Consider the following 9,091-nt stretch of genomic DNA (forward strand, 5'->3'; position numbering starts at 1 on the left):
ATGTGACCTGCAGCTAAATTAGTCTAAAGGTACTCCTTCAAAGCCTCCCTCTCGGGAATTGTCAGATTAAACAACCGGCTCTTAGAGAGTTTAGCATCAGGGACGAAGTCAATAGCGCAATCGTAATCTCTGTGAGGTGGTAAAGCTTTCGACTCCATCTCCGAAAAAAACCTTCAAAAATTCTGAATGGATTCAGGTAACTCCCCCTTCACAACAGCCGCAATGTGAACATTACAACACTTACCATAACACCCCTGACCCCAGGATCTTATGGAACTAGACGACCAGTCCTGCAAAGGATTATGCACTTTTAACCAGGGCAACCCCAGGACGACCCGGGAAGGCAACTTAGCAAGTACAAATAAGTCAATCTGCTCCTGATGTTCCATATTTATAGTAAGCGGAAACCCAGTGACCTTTCGAAGAAAGCTCCCATGCTCCAGGGAAGTATTATCAATCGCCACCACAGGAAAATGAGACGACAAAGGTTCAGAATCAAACTTATACTTTTCATAAATTGTTGATCAATCAAATTAAGTGTTATTTCTACTGACCATTTTTTTTCTTTCCTTAAGCGAACCTCACATTGCTTTAAAAAATGATCAGCCTTACCGCAATACAAGCAAAGTCCCTCAGAGAACCTCCTGTCCCTCTCCCTGTAACGGGATGACATTGCCCCGACCTGCAAAGGTTCCCCAGTGTCGGCAGGAATATCGTGAGAAACAGAATCCAACAATACAGGAAACTTCTCCTCATTCTGTCTAGCCCTCAACCTTCTATCCACACGGATAGCTAACTGCATGGCAACTTGCAGAGTATCAGGTGCAGGGAATGCAATGAGCAAATCTTTAACCCTTTCACTCAAGGCTGCCAGAAACTGAAACTTGAGTGCAGGGTCATTCCACCTGACCTCTGCAGACCATTGACTGAACAGGGTGCAATAACTCTCAGCATCAAGAGAACCCTATTTGAGACGTCTGAGCTCTGCCTCAGCTGATGCAACCCGATCAAGGATCATCATATAGCAAACCCATGGCACCAAAAAATGCCTCCACAGACCTCAGACAATGATCATCAGGAGACAAGGAAAACGCCCAGATTTGAGGTTCCTTACGCAATAGAGACATAATAATTCCTACACGCTGTAGTTCACTACCAGAAGATCTAGGTCTGAGCCGAAAATACAACAAACAAGCATTTTTAAATGAAAAAAAAATCCTGTCATTTCCCCGAGAAACACTCAGGTAATCTTACCTTAGGTTCTTCATAGCGTTCTGCAGGGTATTTACTCACGTACTTCTGAAGATCGGCAACCTCCAGAGTCAGCCCTTGCAAGCATTGAGCAAGCTCCTGGATGGTACTCATACTGCAGAAAATCCAGGAAGAGGAGAGGAGAAAAAAAACAAAAAAAAAAGTTTTTTTCTTTACAAGTGGCTGGACATACTGTTATGTTCTGCAACTTAGAGCTAAGGAATAGAAGGGAAAAGCTGTCCCTGCACTGAGACTCAGCTTTACCCTACGCTGGGGTGGGTGCCCTAATTCTTATGAATAGCCCCACCGAAACTCCTGCACTGAAATCAAACGAAGACCTTTTGGAAAGGGAAAGGGATCCCTAAAAGATCGAAGGACTGGGAGCAAAAGCAGGAGACCTCCTAACAGAAAAGTTAGTTGCAGAAACGAAAATTAAAGGAAACGAAACTGGTGGAACAAGAAGTCCCAGGATAACAATAGTCCAAAGCAAGAAGAACTAAACCAGGCTACTTAGCAGGGAATGGGGGCCAGGTGTTGGGTAATAAAGAGTGCAGAGATCACGTGACCAAGAAACCCAGCACCAGAGGAAAAGACTAGAAGCCAACAAACCACAACAAGATGGCCGATAGTAAAACAACATAGATTCTAACAATTTTCAGGATTTGTTTTGTCATTTTGTCTCTCATAGTTGAGGTCTACCTATGATGTCAATTACAGGCCTCTCTCATCTTTTTAAGTGGGAGAACTTGCACAATAGGTGGCTGACTAAATATTTTTTTTCCCCACTGTATAATCAGTACTAGGCAGGCAGGCAGTGTATGTGGCCGACTGCAGTGTATGATACAGCACAAGAGGATCCATTGAACATCCTGTCTGCTGCTGCTGTAATAATTACAGATATTTGTAGAGATAGCCCCAGATATCAGGGGCCAGGGCAATTTTTTCTTTATCTTAATCCTGGTTATTTGCTTAAAAAGCAATCCAGAGTACACCATTTTTTCTGCTCCATTTGCTTGTTCTCACTGCATAATAAAGCAAGATCTGTTCCATATTTCATCGATAAAAATCAAGAAATTTAAACTGAACTTGGAAAATATTGGCCTCCTTTTCCATTCCGTTGCAGTGTGTCGGTCAAGCTATTCACACTAGGCGTCTGTGAAGAATAATATCAGTAAATTACTGGCCTGCTATTTAAAACTGTGGTTCTCTGTCAGACATATCACCTATAAGAGTGTTCCAAAATCAGCCATTTCTTCCATTTTCATTTTTTTTGCAGTGTGTCGGTCAAGTTATTCACACTAGGTCTCTGTGTAGAATAATATTAGTAAATTACAGGCCTGCTATTTAAAACCATGGCTCTCTGTCAGACGTATCACATATAACTGCGGTTCAAATCCAGCCATTTGTAGTGAATGTAGAAAATATTGTCCTCCATTTATAGATTGTAACAGTGTGTCAGTGTACATCATTTTACAGCTCCATTTGCTTGTTCGCAGAATACAGCCAGATTTTTTTCGTTTTATTCATATTACTGTATTGTGGAAGCCGAGGAACTTTTTTCAATGATCGCACGTGATCCATATGACTGCCGTAATAATGCAGAAATTTTGTGGAGTGTGCCAAATATTCCACTACTTTTAAAGTCAGCCACCTGTGTTTTGTTGAACCAATTGACACTTAGTTGCTGACAAATCCCATACTGTTAGGCAACTGCCTGAAACCGTGGCCAGACGTTATCCCATATGACTGCCCTAATAATCCAGCAATTATTGTGAATGTGTCAAGTATTGCACTCAATTTAAAGTATTGCAGTTGAGGGTTAAAACCTATTCTCAGTTGGCCGCTGACAAATAGCATATCTGTGAATAATGTTGTCAGAGTATTACGCCACTTTTGCAGACTGACAAAAAAAAAAAACATACTAAAACCAACTAAAATGGAAAAAATGTTAAGAAACATTCTTTCCAGGGTAATGACTTGTATATAAGGCCCAAGAAGTAAAAAAAAGTAAAGTTATGGACTGTGAAACACATTTATGCGACCAGAATGAACACTCATGTGTTGGTGATGACACCACCTAGCAGCATCTGTTCCTATTGTAAATGCATCTGACAGCGTTATCGATAGGGAATAGAATAGATTTTAATTATTTGTGGGCAGCACGCAGTATAAGGCAATAATACCTGGCTGGATCAGTGTAAAATTCTATCCATACTGCGATACCTCACCCGTAAAATAATTTCAAGATAAGACAGTTAATATTCTAGAGCATAGAATCTTTTTGAATTGTCCTTCCCATTATTAAGGAGTGTGTCTCCTATACTGTTATTGCATATGCAACAATTTAAAGGGCTGCCAAAAATTAGGATGCACTCCAATACACATTTGAAGAGGTGTAAAAAAAATAAATAAAAACACAGTATGATCTTTCTTTAGTATATAAACCAGACTCGCCAATGTGACCTCAATGTAATCACATTGTTCAGCTCCTGCACCTCCTCCTCCGGTTCCGCCTTCATCTCCAAAATGACCACATCAGTCACAAGCTGGAAGCACTGCAGCACTGCCTTGGCCAAGCGGCAACAGGCTGTGCTGAAGGTAATATGCTTAATGCTTAGGTGACAAACCGCCCACCGCTGCAGAGTTTTTGAAAGATGTAACACAGCAGCCTGATTTGTGGCTCTCACCGCTGAACATACAGCCAGGCATGGTCGTGTGTGACAATGGGTGTAACCTGGTGGTGGAGAAATGACAGGTGGAGTAGGTACGGTTTCCCTTTATGTCAGTCCTTTCACTGAGCCAAAGAATATGGCTGTGGTGAAATGCAACTCTCACCGAGAAGCAGTGTCAGTGAAAAACATTGGGCCCACCAGATGATTTGATTTTGAGGGCCCACCTTTCTCCCCCGCTCAAGAGCCCCATAGCAGCTGCAAAGCTTGCACTATCATGAGCTCTCCTGATGGAGAAGCCAGTGCCCACCCGAGGAATCTCTTGTGGGCCCGTAAAACCCTGCCGAGAAGCAGCCCTGGCTAAGAAAAGTGTGTGGGAAGGTTCCTGGACACTCTATGGCTGATTTTTTACTGTGGACTGGCTCCAGCAATCTATAAGATTGCAATCTATGATCCTTTCACTGGCTCCCCATTGGCCAGAGACTTCAGTTCAAAACCGTAACCATGACATGCAAAGCCATCCACAACCTGTCTGCTCCATATATCTGTGACCTAGTCTCCCGGTACATACCAGCACGCAACCTCCGATCCTCACAAGATCTCCTTCTCTACTCCGTCTTCTCTCCTCTTCCCACAATCGCATACAAGATTTTTCTTGTGCTTCCCTTCTACTCTTGAACTGTATACCCCAACATCTCAGACTCCCGCCTACTGTTGAAACCTTTAAAAGGAAGCCAAAGACCCACCTCTTCCGACAAGCCTACAACCTGCAGTAACCCTCGCTCCACCATACTGCTGCATGACCAGCTGTACCCTCACCTACTTTATCCTCACCCATCCCTTGTAGACTGTTTGTGCGCCCTCACGGGCAGGGTCCTCCCTGCTCTTGTACCAGTCAGTGACTTCTTTTCACTTGTAAAGTGCAATGGAATAAATGGTGCTATAATAATGAATAATAATAACTACTTGTACTCTGGGTCAATTGATGGCACTTTCCCGGTGCCTGCCCCTAAACTGATGTGTTTTGGCAGCTTTTGGTCCCGTTTGAAGGTTTTGTGTATACGTTTGGTTTTGGCACCCATTGAATCCAATGGCATTGGGCAATGTTCGGCGAATATTCGACAATTACATTGGCGAATATTTTACAAACAGCGATTGTAATCCGAAACGAATATTGAAATATTTGCTCTTCTCTAATCAGAAACACCTTTAAAAAAATTATGTGGGTGTTGCATCACGGTCTCCCTGGTGATATGGTGGTGGAGGATGAGGAGAAAGAGGAGGGCGACATAAAATAGAACAATTCTTGAAGGGTATACCATGTCTGGGTGTGAAGGGGTGCAAGAGAATAGACCCCCAAAAAAATAACCACTTGATTTGAGTTTATGTTTGATGCTATCATCTGGTGGTGTTGAGAAGTCTGGCCCAATTCAGCCCTTGTTCATTTTTATAAGAGTCAGGCTGTCAGCATTTTCAGTTGACAGGTGGATGCGCCTATCAGTTTTATCAGTTATAATGCCCCCTGGTGGCACTAAAAACTATCTCTGACAAAATGCTAGCCGCCAGGACCTCCAAGGCGCAGAAAGACAGTTCATGCCTTGTGTCCAGCATGCATTTTCCAAAACTTTTCCCTCTTTGTCAGAGTACCCCGGGCGTGGGCGCTGGGAGGGTCTGAGAAAAATGTCCCAGATCTTTGATAGCGTTCTCCTGCCTCTGCCGCATCTGGTTTGTGTCTTCCTCGCTTGTACTCCTTGGTTGTCCAATGAACTGTCTGACTGTGACCTCTTTGTTATAATTCTTCAACAAGAGCCTGAACTTAATATCTCCCAAAATGAACTCCTTCTGTTTCCTCCCTCTACTAACCTACCTATACCTGACTTTGCAATTTCCTTTAGGTGCTGATACCATGACTCCCAGTTGGCAAGCCTGCTATCTTGGAGTCATATTTGACACACAACTTTCGTTTATTCAACTTGGAAAATCACTAACTCGCTCATATCACCTGCACCTTAAAAACTTCTCCAGAAGTCGACCTTTTCTCACCTTTCATACTGCAAAAACTCTTACTGTCACTCTTATTCACTAGTACAACTCTCTTCTAATCGGTCTCCCTCTAAACAAACTGTCTCCTCTCCAATCCCTTCTGAAAGCAGCAGCCAGGGTTGTATTTCTATCAAGTCGCTTCACCGACGCCTCTACCCTGTGCCAGTCATTGCCTGGGTTAGGTTAAACAATCACTACAGAATACAATACAAACTCATCTCTCTCACCCACCAAACTGTCCACAGTTCTGCACCGGCCTATATCTCTTCCCTCATTTCTGTGTATCACCCCTCCTATGCCCTCCATTCTGCAACTGATCTAAGACAGACATCCTCCTTAATCAGAACCTCACACCTCCGTCTCCAAGAATTCTCTCTTGCCGTGCCAGTTTTCTGTAATGCCCAAAATGAGTACAACGCGATGGTCACGGTAAAGGCAGGGGAACACAAAGTCGGCCTTGTGTGCCAGACTGCCAACAGCCAAGACTTCCCTGTTCTCACCAAGAGTATTACTGTCTATTTTCTCTTCCTCCTCCTTCTCATTATCACCCAATCCAAAATGAGGCTGGGCTGGGTAGCATCACCCTGTACAGTTCCTTGCTCCGCCTGCAATGCCTCCTCTTTAATTGTGAGAAGCAAGCGTTTCAGAAGACAGAGAAGCGGGATGGTGACTCTAATTATGGCATCATTGCTGCTCACCATCTTGGTGGAGTCTTCAAAGTTTTGGAGGAGGGCACAGATGTCAGACATCCGTGCCCACTCATCAGGTCTTATGTGCAGAGGCTGACCTGAATGCCGACGGACGTGTTGAAGCTGGTACTCAACAACTGCTCTCTGCTGCTCAAGATCATTCCAAACATCTGCAATGTTGATTTCCAACTCGTAGTCACATCACCCACCAGTCGGTGAGCTGTAAGCTGCAAATTCTGCTTAAGCCCTGCCAGGGCGGCGGAAGCTGTAGCTGACTTTCTGAAATTAGCACACACGCGGCGTACTTTCACAAGCTGCTCTGGCAGATCTGTGTAGATTTTGAGAACCCGCAGACCCACTAAGTTGAGCACATGGGCCAGACATGGTACATGTGAGAGCTTGCGTAGCTTCAGAGCTGACACCAGGTTCTCTGATACAGGTTTCATCAACTCTGCAACGGTGTGCTTATTGCCACACATGAAGTTTAAGTAAATAATATGGAATATGTCCTGAAAAAATGAATCAAGTGATGGAGATGGAGGCTGAAGAGGAGGAGGAGGTGGTGCCGAAGCTGTAGAATGTAGGGGTAACCATGATTGACCCAGGGCCCGCAATCCTCTGCGTCGAGAGGATGTGTTCCGTCCCAGGGTCCCACTGGGTCACGGCTTCCACAATATTAACCCAATGGAATGCGTCAGTGAGATGAACCGTCCCTGGCCACATTCACTTGTTTACATGTTTGTGGTTAGACAGTCTTTCCCACTTAAGTGCACTGGGGAGGGCACGGTTAATGTTCTTGGACTCGCGCTTGTGGAAGGCGGAGACGATACCGGGAGAAATAGTGGCGGCTGGGAACCGAGTATGGACACCCGGCCGCCGCCATGAGGTTGTGGAAAGCTTCCGCCTCCACAAGCCTAAAATGCAACATTTCAAGCACAAGCAGCTGTCCAGAAATGTGGCAGTTTAGTATTGCGGCCTGTGGGTGGGTGGGTGACTGGCTGCATACTTGCGCTTACATTCCAAGTAACAGAAAACTAAGCAGATGACCTCACCTCGGCACTATGAACTCTCCTGAAGGAGAAGCCAGGGCCCACCGGAGGATTCTCTGGTTCTCTGGTGGACCTGTCCAACGCTGCCGAGAAGCAGCCATGGCTAAGAAAAGTGTGGGAAGGTTCCCGGACACTCTATGGCTGTTCTTTTTTTTTTTCACTGTGGACTAGCTCTGTACCGTCCCTGGCCACATTCACGTGTCCACGTGTTTGTGGTTAGGCGGTCCTTCCCAGTAAGTGCACTGGGGAGGGCCCGGGTAAATTTCTGGGGCCCGCGCTTGTGGAAGGCGGAGATGATATCGGGAGAAATAGTGGCTGCTTGGGACCGAGTATAGACACCCAGCCGCCGCCGGCATGAGGTTGTGAAAAGCTTCCACCTCCACGAGCCTAAAAGGCAACATTTCATGTGCAAGCAGTCCAGAAATGTGGCAGTTTAGTATTGCGGCCTGTGGGTGGGTGGCTGGCTGCATACTTGCGCTTGCATTCCAAAAACTGTGGTAGGGACAACTGAACGCTACAAAGGGACAAGGATGTGGATGTTGATGGTTGCAAGTCTGCAATGACAGGTCCAGGGCAGGAGGCATCTTCGCACGCACCATGGACAGGGGATTGGAGTGCATGCACAACAGCGGAAGAGGCAGTGGTGTCACCCACAGACACAGTTTCTGGACTTTGGTGTTTGGCCCAGCTTGTCAGGTGCTTTGCTGTCATGTGCCTGAGCATGCTGGTGGTGGTCAGGCAGGTAGTTTTGGTACTCTTGCTGATGCTGGCCTGGCAAATGGGCCTTTTGGGGTTATCTAAACAGTCTTTAAAAAATAGCCAGACTCGGGAAGACCTAACAGTTGTACTGGCAGCTTTCCTCGTGTTGGTGTTCCGGGGAGCAGTTGCCTGTCTTGTGTCTGTGGCCACCACACTGCTTGTTCCTGCTTGTTGTTGGTGTTACGCCTCCTTCCCCCTCTGTGCTGCTGTCCTTGCTCTACATGTCCCCTTGCCAGGTTGGGTTAGTGACTTCATCGTCCACCATTTCGTTTTCCACTTCTGCACCCTGCTCCTCCTCCTGACTTTCTGTCCATTGTGTCTCATCATTATCCACCTCTTGCGATAGTATTTGCACTTTCCCACCGTCACCTTCGGGTGTGCATGGCTCCTCAAATTGCTACATGTGATTTTCTATTGCCCTTCTTGAAGCTGGCCAGTCGAGAGGCCCAAATTTATCGATGGAAAAGTGAACAGCTCTTGGGGTAACCTGGACTCTAATCTCTCCTTCAAATCACATATCCAAACTCTTTCCACTTCTGAGCGGACCAAGCGAGAGGCCTGAATCTATAAATGGAAAGGTGAACAAAACAGCTCTTCAAAGTGTCCAAGTGTGGGATCAGTTGTCTCAGGG

This window comes from Phyllobates terribilis, unplaced genomic scaffold, assembly GCF_046119375.1.
Source record: "Phyllobates terribilis strain yellow unplaced genomic scaffold, ASM4611937v1 Scaffold_4__5_contigs__length_816908805, whole genome shotgun sequence".
Lineage (NCBI taxonomy): Eukaryota > Metazoa > Chordata > Amphibia > Anura > Dendrobatidae > Phyllobates > Phyllobates terribilis.